The sequence below is a fragment of the Chiloscyllium plagiosum genome, unplaced genomic scaffold (genome assembly GCF_037043375.1).
Source record: "Chiloscyllium plagiosum isolate Xiang-an unplaced genomic scaffold, Cpla_swu_hap1 HiC_scaffold_5, whole genome shotgun sequence".
Taxonomy (NCBI): Eukaryota; Metazoa; Chordata; class Chondrichthyes; order Orectolobiformes; family Hemiscylliidae; genus Chiloscyllium; species Chiloscyllium plagiosum.
Window position 1 is genome coordinate 135,083,717 of NW_028270143.1, and position 18,864 is coordinate 135,102,580.

The 18,864-nt window shown below is 47.5% G+C and overlaps 1 protein-coding gene across 3 annotated transcripts in view; it reads left to right on the forward strand.

Moving 5' to 3' along the window:
- LOC122550355 (IQ motif and ankyrin repeat domain-containing protein 1-like) overlaps positions 1 to 18,864 on the forward strand; it is a 250,072-nt gene that overhangs the window by 76,241 nt on the left and 154,967 nt on the right. The gene's annotated exons all lie outside the window — the stretch shown is intronic.

The window sequence follows — 18,864 nt, forward strand, 5'->3', positions numbered from 1 at the left end:
GCCAGCCAATTCTGAATCCAGATAGCCAAATCTCCCTGTATCCCATACTTCCTGACTTTATGAATGAGCCTACCATCGGGAGCCCTATCAAATGCCTTGCTGAAGTCCATATACACCACATCCACTGCTCGACCTTCGTCGACCTGTCTCATCACCTCCTCAAAGAACTCAATAAGATTTGTGAGGCATGACCTGCCCCTCACAAAGCCATGCTGACTGCCTTTAATCACACTATGTTTTGCCAAATAGTCATAAATCCTATCCCTCAGAATTCTTTCCAAAACTTTGCTGACCACAGACGTAAGACTGACTGGTCTGTAATTGCCAGGGATTTCCCTATTCCCCTTCTTGAAAAGAGGAACAACATTCGCCTCCTTCCAAACCTCCGGTACAACTCCCGTGGAGAGTGAGGAGGCAAATATCCTCGCCAGCAGCTTAGCAACCTCCTTTCTCACTTCCCGGTGCAGCCTAGGATAAATCTGGTCGGGCCCTGGGGACTTATCAATCTTAATGTCTTCCAAAATTTCCAGCACATCATCTTCATCAATCTTGATCTGGTCAAGCCTGTACCCCAGCTCCTCTAAGTTTTCATTTACAACAAGTTCCCTTTCCTTGGTGAAAACTGAAGCAAAAAACTCATTTTGGGCTTCCCCTATCTGCTCAGACTCCAAGCACAAGTTCCCTACGCTATCCCTGATCGGCCCTACCTTCTCCCTGATCAATGTTTAGGAAAAGTTAATGGTACTGCCATTGAAACCTGCCAAGTTTATACTACAGACTTACATGGAACAAGTGGTGCCACTGAAGGGCCATGTACTGGTGAAAGTACAGTTAAGAGATCAGTGTGCCAAACTGCCTCTGTACCAAGTGAATGGAGATTACACTGCACGATCCTGGTTCCAGCAATTAAAGTTAAATTGGGATGTGGTTAATAGGGTGGCGGACTCAAAAACAAATTTGCAGGAGATTTTGGACAGGTGTAAGAATGTCTTCAAGGTTATCATTACAAGGTTATCCCAAGAAGACAAGATACTTATGTCAGCATGGTGCTGTGGAACACTACTGGGAATGCCCTGGTCTTGAGCTTAATGGTGGACTTAGTCCTGAGAGGAAGGAACTGTCGTAGAAAGCACCCAGAATTACAGCCTAACTGTATGGGAGGTGGGAGTTGTCTGTTTCAGATTGGTGTTTACTATGGTGAATGAGAGTTGTTATCCCTCCCCCATTAAGAGGAAAGATGTTGGAACAAGCACACCAAGGGCACCCCAGCATGTTGCAAAGAAAAGAAATAGCCAGGAACTACTTTTGGTAGCTTAACGTGGACTTTCAGATTGAGGAGAAAGCAGGACCGTACTAAGGAAGGCGCCACTGTTGTCACTGATTAGAGTGGTGCTGGAAAAGCACAGCAGGTCAAGCAGCATCCAAGGAGCAGGAAAATCGACGTTTCGGGCAAAAGCCCTTCATCAGGAATGAAGGCAGGGAGTCTCCGGGTTGGAGAGATAAATAAGAGGTGGTGGGGCTGGGGAGAAGGCAGCAAAGAGTACAATAGGTGGATGGGGGTGGGGATGAAGGTGATAGATCAGAGAGGAGGGTGGAGTGGATAGGTGGGAAGGAAGATTGGCAGCTAGGACAGGTCATGGGGACGGTGCTGAGTTGGAAGGTTGGAACTGGGGTGAGGTGGGGGGAGGGGGAAAGAGGAAACTGGTGAAGTCCACATTGACACCCTGGGATTGAAGGGTTCCAAGTCGGAAGATGAGGCATTCTTCCTCTAGGCGTCGGGTGGTGAGGGAGCGACGGTGGAGCAGGTCCAGGACCCCCATGTCCTCAGGAGGGCAAGTTGAAATATTGAGTCACGGGACAGTGGGGTTGATTGATGCGGGTGTCCCGGAGATGTTCCTTAAAGCGCTCTGCGAGGAGTCGTCCAGTCTCCCCAATGTAGAGGAGACCGCATTGGGAGCAACGGATACAATAAATGACATTGGTGGATTTGCAGTGAAACTTTGTTGGATATGGAAAACTCCTTTGGGGCTTTGGATAGAGGTGAGGGAGGAGGTGTGGGTGCAGGTATTGCAATTCCTGTGGTGGCAGGGGAAAGTGCCAGGACGGGAGGGGGGGTTTTTGAGAGGCGTGAACATGATCAGGTCGTCATGGAGGGAATGGTGTTTGCGGAAAGTAGAAAGGGGTGGGGAGGGAATATATCCCTGGTGGTGGGTCCGTTTGGAGGTTGCAGAAATGTCGGAGGATGATGCGGTTTATGCGGAGGTTGGTGGGTTGGAAGGTCCCCATGACCTGTCCTACCTGCCAATCTTCCTTTCCACCTATCTGCTCCACCCTCCTCTCTGACCTATCACCTCCATCCACATCCCCATCCACCTATTGTACTCTTTGCTACCTTCCCCCACCCTCCTCTCTGACCTATCACCTCTATCCCCACTCCCATACACCTATTGTACTCCTCGCTACCTTATCGCCAGCTGCCCCCCACCCCCATATTTATCTCTCCACCCTGGAGGCTCCCTGCCTCTATTCCTGATGAAGGGCTTTTGCCCGAAATGTCAATTTTTCTGCTCCTCGGATGCTGCCTGACCTGCTGTGCTTTTCCAGCACCACTCTGATCTAGACTCTGGTTTTCAGCATCTGTAGTCCTCACTTTTGCTGCTGTTATCATGCTTCACCCATGAGAAAGGCCTTAATCACCATGGCAGCTAATCCACATCGATTTCATGGACCACTAGAAGATGGATGCTACTAGTAGTCTTGGATTCCAAATCCAAGTGGCCTGAGGTGGCAGTCATAAAGTCAGTATCAATGGAAACAACAATAGACCAACTTCCTAGAGTCACAGAGGTCTACAGCATAGAAACAGGCCCCTTGGCCCAACTTGGCCAAACCAGAATTAAACTGGACCCATTTGTCTGCCTGCACTTGGTCCATGACCCTCCATACTTATCCCATTCAAATACCTGTCTAAACGTTTCTTAAATGACAAAATAGTACTCACTTCAATCACTACCTCTGGCAGCCCATTACAGTCACTCATCACTCTCTTTGTGAAAAAAATTGCCCCTCTGGACCCTTTCATATCTCTCCCCTCTCACCTTAAACCTGTGCCATCTAGGTTTAGACACCATATCCCATGGGGAAAATCTATTGGCTATCTACCACATATATGCCTCTCATGCCTTTATAAAGTCACCCCTCAGCCTCCTACACTCCAGAGAAAAAAGTTCCAGCCTATTTACCTCTCCTTATAACTCAAACCAGCCAGTCTAGGTAGCATCCTAGTAAATTTTTTCTGCACTCTTTCTAGTTTAACAATATCCTTTCTATAGTAGGGCGACCAGAACTGCAAGCAGTACTGCAGATGTGGCTTTACAAACATCTTGTAAAGCTGCAACAAGACGTCCCAACGCCTACATTCAGTCCTCTGACCGATGAAAGCAAGCATGCCAAAAGCTTTCTTCACCACCCTGTCTACCTGTGACTCCATTTTCAAGGAACTATGAACCTGTACTTCTAGATGTCTTTATTCTGTGAAATATTTGCCAGGTTCAAGTCATGAGTGACAATGATCCACAGTTGGTTGTGCAAACGTTTGAGGAGTACCTGGAAAATCACGGAGTCAAACAATGCCTTGAATTGGAAGGGGATTAATATCCTTGCCAGGGAGATTTGCCAGAGCTGCTCAGGAGGATTTCAATTTGTTGGGGGGTGGAGGGAGATGTGATGTGGGACCCAGGGAGATCGTGAGGAAAGAGACCAGTCTGAGACTGGTGTATTTGGGAAAAGTTGCAAGTCAAATTAGTCAGGGCAGGGACAGAGCAGAGAACGAGGTAGGACTGATAAATTAACTGCATTTATTTCAATGCAAGAGGCGTAACAGGCAAGGCAGATGAACTCAGGGCATGGTTAGGAACATGGGACTGGGATACAGTAACGATTACAGAGATGTGGCTCAGGGATGGACAGGACTGGCAGTTTAATGAGCCAGGGTACAGATGCTATAGGAAGGATAGAAAGGGGGGTAAGTGAGAAAAGGGTGTGGCGTTTTTGATTAGGGACAACATTATGGCTGTACTTAAGAAGGATATTCCTGGGAATACATCCAGGGAAGTTATTTGGGTGGAACTGAGAATTAAGAAAGGGATGATCATCTTCTTGGGATTGTACTATAAACCCCCTCAATAATCAGCTGGAAATTGAGAAACAGATTTGTAAGGAGATCTCAGTTATCTGTAATAGTAGGGTGGTTATGGTAAGGGATTTTAATTTTCCAAACATGGATTGGGACTGCCATTGTGTTAAGGGTTTAGATGGAGACGAATTTGTTAAGTGTGTACAAGAAAATTTTCTGATTCAGTATGTGGATGTACCTAATAGGGAAGGTGCAAAACTTGACCTACTCTTGGGAAATAAGGCAGGGCAGGTGACTGAGGTGTCAGTGGGGGAGCACTTTGGGGCCAGCGACCGTTATTCTGTTAGTTTTAAAATCGTGATGGAAAAGGATAGACCAGATCTAAAAGTTACATTTTTTAATTAGAGGAAGACCAATCTTGATGGTATTAAGCAAAAGTACTCTGGTGATAGATGCTCATAGGTAAAGGGACGTCTGGAAAATGGGATGCCTTCATAAATAAGATAACGAGAGTCCAGAGACAGTATACTCCAGTTAGGGTGAAAGGAAAGGCTGGTAGGTGTAGGGAGTGTTGGATGACGAGAGAAATTGAAGTTTTTGTTAAGAATAAGAAGGAAGCATATGTCAGGTATAGACAGCAGCAATTGAGAGAATCCCTAGAAGAGTATAAAGACAGTAGGAGTATGCTTAAGAGGGAAATCAGGAGGGCTAAAGGGGCCCTGAGATAGCTTTGGCAAATAAGGTTAAGCAGAATCCAAAGAGATTTTACAACTACATTAAGGACAATGACTCTATGACTATGAAAGGGTAACTAGGGAGAGAATAAGGCCCCTTAAATATCAGCAATGTGGCTTATGTGTGGAATCGCAGGATATGGGGGAGATACTAAATGAGTATTTTGCATTAGTGTTTACTGAGGAGTAGGATAGAGAATGTGGGGAAATAAAATAGTGACATGTTGAAAAATGTCCATATTAGAGAGGAGGAGATGCTGGATGTCTCAAGATGCTTAAAAGTGGATAAATCCCCAGGACCTGATCAGGTGTACCCTAGAACTCTGTGGGAAGCTAGGGAAGTGATTGCTGGGCCCCTTGCTGAGATATTTGTGTCATCGATAGTCACAGGTGAGGTGCCGGAAGATTGGAGGTTGGCAAACGTGGTGCCACTGTTTAAGAAGGGCGATAAGGACAAGCCAGGGAACTATAGACCAGTGAGCCTGACGTCAGTGGTGGGCAAGTTGTTGGAGGGAATCCTGAGGGGCAGGATTTGCATGTATTTGGAAGGGCAAGGACTGATTAGGGATAGTCAGCATGGCTTGTTCATGGGAAATTGTGTCTTATAAACTTGCCTGTCTTTTTTGAAGAAGTAACGAAGAGGATTGATGAGGGCAGAGTGATGGACCTGATCTATATGAACTTCAGGAAGGTGTTCAACAAGATTCCTCATGGTAGATTGGTTAAATCTCATGGAATACAAGGAGAACGAGCCATTTGGATATAGAACTGGCTGAAAGGCAGATGTCAGAGAGTGGTAGTGGAGGGTTTCTTTTGTGACTGGAGGTCAGTAATTAGCTGTGTGCCACAAGGATCGGTGCTGGGTCTACTAATTTTGGTCATTTATGCAAATGATTTGGATGTGGATATAGGAGATATGGTTCGTAAGTTTGCAGATAGAGTCATCGAGTCATAGAGATGTACAACACAGAAACAGACCCTTCAGTTCAAATCGTCCATTATCCTAAAATAATCTGGTCCCATTTGCCAGCACTTGGCCCATATCCCTCCAAACCCTTCCTATTCATATAGCCATCCAGATGCCTTTTAAATGTTGTAATTGTATCAGCCTCCACCACTTCCTCTGGCAGCTCATTCCATACATGCACCACCCTCTGCGTGAAAAAGTTGCCTCTTAGGTTGCTTTAAAATCTTTCCCCTTTTACCTTAAACTTCTCGTTCTGGGCTCCCCCAACCCAGGGAAAAGACCTTATCTGTTTGTCCTATCCATGCCCCTGATGATTTTATAAACCTCTATAAGGTCACCTCTTAACCTCCAACACTCCAGGGAAAACAGCCCCAGCCTATTCAACCTCTCCCTCTAACTCAAATCCTCCAACCCTGGCACCATCCTTGTAAATCTTTTCTGAACCCTTTCAAGTTTAACAACATCCTTCCAATAGGAGGGAGACTAGAATTGCACAGATATCACCACAATTGGGGGTGTAGTGCCCAGTGAAGGTTACTCCAGAGTACAACAGGATCCAGAAGAGTAGATGGTCAGAAGGGTGGGGACCTCAAGTCAAGGGTATTCCAAAGAGGAAAGACCAAATTGGCCTGGAATGATACATCTGGGCAGTGGTGGTGGGACTGCTGTCATATATAGTGCAGACTAAGGATGGACTGTTCTGGAGGAGACACGTGGACCAGCTGATCACCACATCTCACCAATGTGGGGACAAGTCCCTCAGAATACCAAACCAGTCCTCATAGGACCAGTGAAGTTGCCTGAGTCATGTATCTCCAAGCCAGAGTTAGTCATACCCAGGGACGAGACAACACCAATATCATTGGGCAACAACAATCAGAGAAGGATGTACCTATGGAATAACAGGAGCTTCCAGATGGCTGGGAAGCTAGACGAGAGAAGGTTCCTGAGATGAGCAGACAGTCTTCGAGGAATTGTCACCCCCAGCGAGACTGATCATGCCAATGAAGACTACGGAAAAGTGGTTTTCTTTCACTCTGTTTTTCTGTGGTATTCCTGATGAGGCACATGTGTTAGCTATAATACTTGTATAATAGTTGTAACTGTTCTATGTGTTTATAGATAAAAGGAGTACGGAAATAAAGGGGATGAGTAATGTATGCTGAGTGTGTGTTGCTTCTTTAAGAGAGCGAGTCAGGTGACCCAAGTGTTGGGTGCTCGATAGGCAGTCTAGGACCAGCTGTGGAGCTGAGAGGGTGCCCAATAAAGTATTTCTTGTTCAAGTTTACCCTTTGTATATCTTGTGTTCCATTTCTGGTTCTAGTGAACCACAAACACAACGATAATGGTCTGTAATTTCTGATTTATGGCATATCCAGCATGAGTGCTACAGCCTGGTATGCTTGCCCTCTCTGACTGATATCATTCCCGATGAGGAATCCTCACCCTCCTCCTTTTCCTTTTTGTCTACCTCTCCTACAGAGTGAGTGATGGAGAAGTGATTGGAGAGGTGATGAGGTGACAGTGTGTGGCCGAATGAGGGGAATACTGATTTAATGAAGTTACAGGCTGACAGCGTGTGGGATTAAGAGGTTGGTTAACTGTTGTAAAACCATAAGAGCTAGGAGTAAGAGGAGGCAATTAGCCTGCTCCATCATTTAATACAAAAATGGTTGACCTCAGCTTGTCCTCAACTCCACTTACCTGCCCACAACATTCAACCTGTTATTAGATAAAAATCCTTAAAGTTTGTAAATGTCCTGTATCCACTGGGATAGAGAATTCCACAGATTCACCAATCTTTGAAAGAAGTAATTTCTCATCACCTCTGTTTCAAATCTGTTATTCATTATCCGAAAACTATGACCTTTCATTCTAGATTGTCCAACGTGAGAAATTGTCGTCTCTACATCTACTTTGTTCATCCCTTTTGCATTTTATAGACCTCAGTTACATTGTGGAGGGTGGGAGAATGGGGTGAGGATACTTAGACAAGAGGGATTGTGGAATTGTAATAACTTGCACTAAGGAATAGGAGACAGTTCATGCCTTGTATTGTAAAGCGTCTTTGGCACAGTAAAGTTCCACAAGGCATTTTGTAAGAACAAATGATGTACAAAAATATTTAAAAACTACCAGAGGGATAGTACAAGGCAATGACAAAAAAACTTTTGTAAAGAGATAGTTTTTAAGGATGTTGAGTAGGAAATCATGACAGAAGAGCACTTGGAGAAAATTCTAGAGCCTTGTGCCTAGGCAGCTGAATGCTGCAAGTGATGGGACAAATACAAACTGCTGGAAAAGCTCAGCAGGTCTGGCAGCATCTGGAGAGAAATCAGAGTTAACGTTCGAGTTGAGTGATCTTTTCTGAGAGCTGAAGAATTCTAAATTCTACCCTTTCTATTACCTCTGACTTTCCCATTTCAATCGGAATTGTCCTCCACCATGAAAATCGGATATTCAATTCCTCAGGTCTGGCTGTTGAATATCCAGGGGTACTCAACATTTCAGAGAGATAGATTGAAAGGAAAAGGAGGTGGTGTGATCTTGCTGGTGAAGGAAGAGATCAGTGCTGTCATGAGAAATGACGTAAGCACGGGAGATCAAGACATGGAATCAGTGTGGGTAGAAATGGGAAATAGCAAAGGAAACAAGTACCTGGTAGGAGTAACCTACAGATTTTCCAAACAGTAGTTCTGCAGTGGGATACCGTATAAACCAGGAAATAGTAGAGGCTTGCAAGATGTGCCAATGGGCTGAGAAGTGACAGACGGAGTTTAATTCAGATAAATGTGAGGTACTGCATTTTGGGAAAGCAAATCTTAGCAGGATTTATACACTTAATGGTAAGGTCCTAGGGATGTTGCTGAACAAAGAGACCTTGGAGTGCAGGTTCATAGCTCCTTGAAAGTTGAGTCGCAGTTAGATAGGATAGTGAAGAAGGCATTTGGTATGCTTTCCTTTATTGGTCAGAGTATTGAGTACAGGGGTTGGGAGGTCATGTTGGGGTTTTCAGGACATTGGTTAGGCCACTGTTGGAATATTGCGTGCAATTCTGGTCTCCTTCCTATTGGAAAGATTTTGTGAAACTTGAAAGGGTTCAGAAAAGATTTACAAGGATGTTGCCAGGGTTGGAGGATTTGAGCTAGAGGGAGAGGCTGAACAGGCTGGGGCTGTTTTCCCTGGTGCGTCGGAGGCTGAGGGGTGACCTTATAGAGGTTTACAAAATCATGAGGGGCATGGATAGGATAAATAGGCAAAGTCTTTTCCCTGGGATGGGGGAGTCCAGAGCTAGAGGGCATAGGTTTAGGGTGAGAGGGGAAAGATATAAAAGGGACCTAAGGGGCAACTTTTTCACGCAGAGGGTGGTACGTGTATGGAATGAGCTACCAGAGGAAGTGGTGGAGGCTGGTACAATTGCAACATTTAAAAGGCATTTGGATGGGTATATGAATAGGAAGGGTTTGGAGGGACATGGGCCGGGTGCTCGCAAGTGGGACTAGATTGGGTTGGGATATCTGGTCGGCATGGATGGGTTGGACCGAAGAGTCTGAGTCCATGCTGTACATCCCTTTGACTCTATGAGTCTATGAAAGGTATGGCAACAATCATGGATGATTTTAACATGTATATAGATTGGAAATCAAATTGGCAAGGGTAGCCCGCATTCAGAGTTCATTAAATGTATTAAAGATTGTTTCTTGGAGCAGTATATTATGGAACCACCCAGGCTACTCTGGGAGTAATGAGGAGGGATTAACTGATTACATCAAAGTTAAGGATCCTCTCGGGAGTAGTGACCATTATATGATAAAATTCAAAATCCAGTTTGGGGGTGAGAAAGTGGAGTGCCACAGTAGGTGTCCTGGAATTAAACAAAGGACATTATATAGGAATGAGGACAGGTTTGGCCTGCGTGGATTGGGCAGGAAGGCTAAATGGTAAGTCAGCAGATGTGCAGTGGCAGATGTTTAAGGAGCTACTCAATTCCTCACAACTAAAATATATCCCAGTGAGAAAGAAAGATAGTAAGGGGGTGGGGGTGGGAGTAAAAAAAATGGCTAAACAAGGAGGTCAAGGACAACATAAAGACAAACACTAAGGTGTACGGTATTGCAAAGAGCAGTGGCAAGCGAGAAGTTTGGGAAACTTTCAAACATAAACAAAGGGATACTAAACAAATTAATAAAAGAGATAAGGTAAATGATGAAAGAAAACTGACACAAAATACCAAAAAGGATATCAAAAGCTTCTATAGGTATATAAAAGGGCGGAGAGTTGCTCATATAAATATTGGTCCCATTGGAAGATGAAGCTAGAGAGTTAATAGTGGGGAACACTGAGATGGCAGAGATGCTGAATCAACACTTTGCCTCAGTCTTGATGATAGAGGACAATAATACCATTCCTGTTGGAATAGGCAGGTCAGAGGCAATAGGAAGGGTAAGACTTAGGACAATCAATATCGAGAGGGAAAAGGTACTCAGCACGCTGTTAGAGTTGAAGGCAGACAGATCGCCTGGGCCTGATGGCCTACATACTAGGGTATTAAAGGAAGAGGTGGCGGAGATTGGGGATCTATTAGAGAGTGTTAGAGAGTCAGGATAGATGGATTTTTTTGCAGGTACAGTAGATAGTAAAGAAAATGAATGGAACTTTCGCTTTTATATCTAAAGGAATAGAATATAAAGGTACAGAGGTATTGTTGCAGCTATACAAGGCATTGGTGAGACCGCACCTGGAGTACTGTGCACAGTTTTGGTCCCTTATTTGAGGAAAGATGTAGTGGCATTAGAGGCGTTTCTAAGGAGGGTCACCAGGTTGATCCCAGAGGTGAGGGGTTTGCCACATGAAGAGAGATTGAACAGTTCAGGCCTATACTCTCTGGAATTTAGAAGAATGTGGGGAGATCAAATTAAGGTATTCAATACGATAGAAGGTGTGGATAAAATAGAAATGGAGAAGATGCTTCCTCTAGTGGGACATTCTGGGACGAGAGTTAATAGTCTTAGGATAAAGGGGAGCAAATTTAAAGCAGAGTTGAGGAGAAACTACTTCTCCCAAAGGGTTGTAAATCTGTGGGACTCGTTACCCCAAAGTGTGGTGGATGCTGGGACAGTGAGTACATTTAAGGAGGAGTTAAACAGATTTTTAATTGCTAATGGGTTACAGGGTTATGGGGACAAGGCAGGAAAGTTGGGACGAGGAGTATATCAGACACAATCAAATGATGGAGCAGACTCAATGGGCCGAATGGCCTAATTCTGCTGCTATATCATAGAATCCCTACAGTGTGGAAACAGGCCCTTTGGCCCAACAAGTCTACACCAAACCTCCAAAGACTGACCCATTCCCCTACCCTATATTTACCCCTGACTAATGCACCTAGCCTACACATCCCTGAATACTGTGGGCAATTTAGCATGGCCAATTCACCTAACCTGCACATCTTTGGATTGTGGGAAAAAATATCAGAGCACCCAGAGGAAACCCACGCAGACACGGGGAGAATGTGCAAACTCCACACAGACAATCGCCCACAGTTGCAATCGAACCTGGATCCCTAGCACTGTGAGTACTAACTATGGCATGGTGGCTCAGCGGTTAGTGCTGCTGCCTCACAGTGCCAGGGATCTCAGTTCGATTCCTGCCTCAGGCGACTGTCTGTGTGGAGTTGCACATTCTCCCCGTGTCTGCGTGGGTTTCCTCCGGGTGCTCCGGTTTCCTCCAACAATCCAAAGATGTGCAGGTCAGGTGAATTGGCCATTCTAAAATTGCCCCTAGTGTTAGGTGCATTAGTCAGGGGTAAATAAAGGATAGGGGACTGGTTAGTCTTCAGAGGGTTGATGTGGACTTGTTGGGCTGAAAGACCTGTTTCCATTCTGTCGGAAATCTAATCTTACTGGGCCACCATGCGACCCTGTTTTATGAAATGATAGAGTAATTGTATCAGAGAAGCTTGTATTAGATTAGATTCCCTACAGTGTGGAAACAGACTCTTCGGCCCAACCAGTCCTCACCAACCCTCCGAAGAGTAACCCATCCAGACCCACTTCCCTCCGACTAATGCACCTAACACTACGGGCAATTTAGCATGGCCATGCAGACACAGGGAGAATGTACAAACTCCACACAAACAGTCACCCGAGGCTGGAATCGAAACTAGGCCCCTGGCTAACCACTGAGCCACTGTGTCACCCTAGATTAGATGATTGCAAAGCTCATGCTGGCTAGTTAGAGGAGGCTGGAGAGATCAAGAGAGGCAAGATGATGAAAGGATTTAGATGTGCAGATAAGAATTTTAAAGTAGATTCAGGAATCAATGTAGGTCACACAGCACAAGTGAAGGGAATTATGTCCAAAATAATACAAGGGCATATGTGGTTCGGCCTCCTGGAGGGAGGGTACAGTGTTGCTCATTGACAGCTGTCTCAGTGAGCTACCATTTGTGAAGCTGCACATTGTGTGAGGTTGTGGATGAGGAGCAAGACGGAGTGTTTTGGAGATGTTTGTTGTTGGTAAGGAATTCAGGTCTGCCCTTCCCCTGCATCATGACTCATCCTTATCTGTGATGAGTGTGTTTGCAATTCCATGCATGCTAAACTTGTAAAACCTGTACTTAATTGAAAGGAACTAGTGTAATGTGCTATCAGTGCTGAACCCTGCTTTACATATTTAGCAGTCACAGAATGCATTCTTCCTCATACTTGGCCTTCTATATATAACTACCACAGCTTTCAATACCAGCCTCCCAGACTTGACAATCACTGATACAGAACTTTCCACTCAGACTCCCAAACTGATGTTTATAGGAATGTTATGAATTTACATAATGACAGTATTCTTGTTGATTGAGTGATAACGTCATTTCACCCTTGTCAAACCTGTTTTCTTTGTGCCCTACATAATAAGGGAGAGGAGATGGTATCATCACTGCACTGTTAATCCAGAGACCCAAGGAATGCTAGATTCAAAGGGGTTTACAGCATGGAAACAGGCTACCCAGTTTTCACAATTAAACTAGACACATTTCCTCCATTTGATCCATACCTTTCCATACTTATCCGATCCATGCATCTCTTCAAATATTTATCTTTTTAATAGAATCTCTACAACCTGGAAGCTGGTCATTCGGCCCATCAAGTCAACTCAGACCCTCCAAAAGGGATCCCACCCAGACCAACCCCTCGACCCTACCCCTGTAACTTTGCATTTCCCATGGAAAACGTGAGGACCAGAGTTTAGATCAGAGTGTTGCTGGAAAAGCACAGCAGGTCAGGCAGCATCCGAGGAGCAGGAAAGTCGGCGTTTCGGGCAAAAGCCCTTCATCAGGAATGGAGGCAGGGAGCCTCCAGGGTGGAGAGATAAATGGGAGGGAGATGGGGGTGGGGAGAAAGTAGCATAGTGTACAATAGATGAGTGGGGGTGGGGATGGAGGTGATAGGTCAGAGAGGAGAGTGGGACCAGAGGTAGAGGATTTGAGCTATAGGGAGAGGCTGAACAGGCTGGGGCTGTTTTCCCTGGAACGTCAGAGGCTGAGGGGTGACCTTATAGAGGTTTATAAAATCATGAGGGGCATGGATAGGATAAAAACACAAAGTCTTTTCCCTGGGGTTGGGCAGTCCAGAACTAGAAGGCATAGGTTTAGGGTGAGAGGGGAAAGATATAAAAGAGACCTAAGGGGCAACTTTTTCACGCAGAGGGTGGTACGTGTATGGAATGAGCTGTCAGAGGATGTGCTGGAGGCTGGTACAATTGCAACATTTAAAAGGCATTTGGATGGGTATATGAATAGGAAGGGTTTGGAAGGATGTGGGCCGGGTGCTGGCAGGTGGGACTAGATTGGGTTGGGATATCTGGTCGGCATGGACGGGTTGGTCTGTTTCTGTGCTGTACATTTCTATGACCCTATGACTCTGTGACTTCCTCTGGTAGCTCATTCCATACACGTACCACCCTCTGTGTGAAAAGGTTGCCCCTTAGGTCCCTTTATATCTTTCCCCTCTCACCCTAAACCTATGCCCTCTAGTTCTGGACTCCCCCACTCCAGGGAAAAGACCTTGTCTGTTTGTCCTATCCATGCTCCTCATGATATTATAACCTCTATAAGGTCACCCCTCAGCCTCCGATGCTCCGGGGAAAACAGCTTCAGCCTATTCAGCCTCTCCCTATAGCTCAAACCCTCCAACCCTGGCAACATCCTTGTAAATTTTTCCTGTACCCATCCAAGTTTCACAACATCCTTCCGATAGGAAGGAGACCAGAATTGCACACAATATTCCAACAGTGGCCTAACCAATGTCCTGTACAGCTGCAACATGACCTCCCAACTCCTGTACTCAGTACTCTGACCAATAAAAGAAAGCATACCAAATGCCTTCTTCACTATCCTATCTACCTGCGACTCCACTTTCAAGGAGCTATGAACCTGCACTCCAAGGTCTCTTTGTTCAGCAACACATCTGTGTCTATGACAGTGTCACAGATAAGAGAGATGTTGAGCTGATTAGTACAACTTCTGTTACTTTGGAGAATGCACTCACATTTAACTCAGCAACCACCTTCAGAACATAGCAACAGGAGGCCATTCAGACCATCAACTCTGTTCAACAACTCAATTAGATAATGTTTTTTTCTGTACCTATCCACTTGTCTTGGTTTCATCACCGTTATTCCTCTTTACCTGGCAAAAAGTTATCAATGACCATTTTGAAATCTAGTTGTAACTATACACAAGTCTTTGAAGGAAGCTCAACCCATTTAAAATGCTGTTGAGAAAACATATGGGACCTTCCAGTGAGAGGCATTTTACACAGAAAGCAGGGAACTAATTTTAAATCTTTACAAAACATTGGATGGGGCCTAATTGCATTATTATTCTTGAATAAGCAGTTTCCAAAGGATGGTGAGGTTTTTGTGGAAGTGCATCATGGTACCAGGGATGTGGAACTTGAGATAAACTGGCTATATGGATATTCGTCATCATGAAGAGTTTTGGTACTTGTAATGATTATAACCTACCAGCAACAGAAGGATTGCTAACCAGAGGACATAGACTTCAGATAAGACTCAGAACCAATAGTGCAATGCAGTAAATTGTGTTAAGTGGGAATGTGTTGCTCGAAAAGATAATAGAAACAAGTTCAATAATAGCTGTCAAAGAGGAATAAGATAGATGCTGGGGAGAGGATGAATTGATTAGCTCATTAAAGAGCTGGCACAGCAGGATGGTCTGAATGATCTCCTTCTCATGGAATTAAAGAATAGTTACAATAGAGAAGGATGCCATTCTGTCCCATCAGATCCATGCTGCTTCTTTGCAGAAGAAATTCACATGGGGCCACTCACCTTTTCCCCATAACCCTGCAAACATTTCCTCTTCAGATAATACATCAGTTTCCTCTTGGATGACTCACTTGCCTCTTTCACCACCACATTTAGAGGCGGCACAGTTGCTCAGTGGTTAGCACTGCTGCCTCACAGCACCGGGGTCCCAGGTTCAATTCCAGCCCCGGGTGACTGTCTGTGTGGAGTTTGCACATTTACCACATGTCTGTGTGGGTTTCGTCTGGGTGCTCTGGTTTCCTCCCAGAATCCAAACATGTGCAGGTCAGGTGAATTGGCCATGCTAAATTGCCTGCAGTGTTAGGTGCTCGGAGGGTTGGTGTGGACTTGTTGGGCCGATGGGCCTGTTTCCACACTGTAGGGAATCTAATCTTAACATCCTCAGGCACTGCACTCCTGATCCTAACCACTTGCTGTGTGAACTATGTTTTCCTCATGTCATCATTGTTTTTTTTCAATGTGTGTCTTCTGGTTCTCAATCCTTATGCAATGGGAACAGTTTCCCCTCCTCCGTGGATATAAACCCCTCTGAATATGTCCATCAAATCTATTCAAACTTTTCCCTCTGGAGAACACCTACTCCAATTTATCCACATAACCAGACATCCTCATCTCTGAATGATTCTGTGAACTCTCACCCAGTCTAGAGCTTTATGTGATTCCAGACTCACTTCAACATGATGACACTAAACTGATTTTTGGTGAGTTTGAAAATCGCCCAGTATTATCCAAATTGTTACAAAAAACTACGGGTTTTTGAAGAAGAGGCCCACCAGCAATCTCTCAAGAGTTGTGATACAGGGGAAATAAAAATATAGAGCTGGACTTGGAATTAAAAATAGTGACACGTCTGCAAGATGCTCAACAGTGAAGGCCTTCGTATTTCTTGATAAATAATCAGGAGGCTGGAAGAACACAGCAAGGCAGGCAGCATCAGGAGGGAGAGGGACACAGCAAGGCAGGCAGCATCAGGAGGGAGAGGAACACAGCAAGGCAGGCAGCATCAGGAGGGAGGGGAACACAGCAAGGCAGGCAGCATCAGGAGGGAGAGGAACACAGCAAGGCAGGCAGCATCAGGAGGGAGAGGGACACAGCAAGGCAGGCAGCATCAGGAGGGAGAGGAACACAGCAAGGCAGGCAGTATCAGGAGGGAAAGGGACACAGCAAGGCAGGCAGTATCAGGAGGGAGAGGGACACAGCAAGGCAGGCAGTATCAGGAGGGAGAGGGACACAGCAAGGCAGGCAGCATCAGGAGGGAGAGGGACACAGCAAGGCAGGCAGCATCAGGAGGGAGAGGGACACAGCAAGGCAGGCAGCATCAGGAGGGAGAGGGACACAGCAAGGCAGGCAGCATCAGGGGGCTGGGGGAACACAGCAAGGCAGGCAGCATCAGGAGGGAGAGGAACACAGCAAGGCAGGCAGCATCAGGGGGCTGGGGGAACACAGCAAGGCAGGCAGCATCAGGAGGGAGAGGGACACAGCAAGGCAGGCAGCATCAGGAGGGAGAGGGACACAGCAAGGCAGGCAGCATCAGGAGGGAGAGGGACACAGCAAGGCAGGCAGCATCAGGAGGGAGAGGGACACAGCAAGGCAGGCAGCATCAGGAGGGAGAGGGACACAGCAAGGCAGGCAGCATCAGGAGGGAGAGGGACACAGCAAGGCAGGCAGTATCAGGAGGGAGAGGGACACAGCAAGGCAGGCAGCATCAGGAGGGGGAGGGACACAGCAAGGCAGGCAGCATCAGGAGGGTGAGGGACACAGCAAGGCAGGCAGTATCAGGAGGCTGGGGGACACAGCAAGGCAGGCAGTATCAGGAGGGAGAGGGACACAGCAAGGCAGGCAGTATCAGGAGGCTGGGGGACACAGCAAGGCAGGCAGCATCAGGAGCGAGAGGGACACAGCAAGGCAGGCAGCATCAGGGGGCTGGGGGAACACAGCAAGGCAGGCAGCATCAGGAGGGAGAGGGACACAGCAAGGCAGGCAGCATCAGGAGGGAGAGGGACACAGCAAGGCAGGCAGGATCAGGAGGGAGAGGGACACAGCAAGGCAGGCAGCATCAGGAGGGAGAGGGACACAGCAAGGCAGGCAGCATCAGGAGGGAGAGGGACACAGCAAGGCAGGCAGCATCAGGAGGGAGGGGAACACAGCAAGGAAGGCAGCATCAGGAGGGAGAGGGGCACAGCAAGGCAGGCTGCATCAGGAGGGGGAGGGACACAGCAAGGCAGGCAGCATCAGGAGGGAGGGGAACACAGCAAGGAAGGCAGCATCAGGAGGGAGAGGGGCACAGCAAGGCAGGCAGCATCAGGAGGGAGGGGAACACAGCAAGGCAGGCAGCATCAGGAGGGAGAGGGGCACAGCAAGGCAGGCTGCATCAGGAGGGAGAGGGACACAGCAAGGCAGGCAGTATCAGGAGGGAGAGGGACACAGCAAGGCAGGCAGTATCAGGAGGGAGAGGAACACAGCAAGGCAGGCAGTATCAGGAGGGAGAGGGACACAGCAAGGCAGGCAGCATCAGGAGGGAGAGGGACACAGCAAGGCAGGCAGGATCAGGAGGGAGAGGGACACAGCAAGGCAGGCAGCATCAGGAGGGAGAGGGACACAGCAAGGCAGGCAGCATCAGGAGGGAGAGGGACACAGCAAGGCAGGCAGCATCAGGAGGGAGAGGGACACAGCAAGGCAGGCAGCACCAAGAGGGAGGGGACACAGCAAGGCAGGCAGCATCAGGAGGGAGAGGGGCACAGCAAGGCAGGCAGCATCAGGAGGGAGAGGGACACAGCAAGGCAGGCAGCATCAGGAGGGAGAGGAACACAGCAAGGCAGGCTGCATCAGGAGGGAGCGGGACACAGCAAGGCAGGCAGCACCAAGAGGGAGGGGAACATTGCAAGGCAGGCAGCATCAGGAGGGAGAGGGGCACAGCAAGGCAGGCAGCATCAGGAGGGAGAGGAACACAGCAAGGCAGGCAGCATCAGGAGGGAGAGGGACACAGCAAGGCAGGCAGCATCAGGAGGGAGAGGGACACAGCAAGGCAGGCAGCATCAGGAGGGAGAGGGACACAGCAAGGCAGGCAGCATCAGGAGGGAGAGGGACACAGCCAGGCAGGCAGCATCAGGAGGGAGAGGGACACAGCAAGGCAGGCAGCATCAGGAGGGAGAGGAACACAGCAAGGCAGGCAGCATCAGGAGGGAGAGGGACACAGCCAGGCAGGCAGCATCAGGAGGGAGAGGGACACAGCAAGGCAGGCAGCATCAGGAGGGAGAGGAACACAGCAAGGCAGGCAGCATCAGGAGGGAGAGGGACACAGCAAGGCAGGCAGCATCAGGAGGGAGAGGGACACAGCAAGGCAGGCAACATCAGGAGGGAGAGGGACACAGCAAGGCAGGCAGCATCAGGAGGGAGGGGAACACAGCAAGGAAGGCAGCATCAGGAGGGAGAGGGGCACAACAAGGCAGGCAGCATCAGGAGGGGGAGGGACACAGCAAGGCAGGCAGCATCAGGAGGGAGAGGGGCACAGCAAGGCTGGCAGCATCAGGAGGGAGAGGGGCACAGCAAGGCAGGCAGCATCAGGAGGGAGAGGGACACAGCAAGGCAGGCAGCATCAGGAGGGAGAGGGAACACAGCAAGGCAGGCAGCATCAGGAGGGAGAGGAACACAGCAAGGCAGGCAGTATCAGGAGGGAGAGGGAC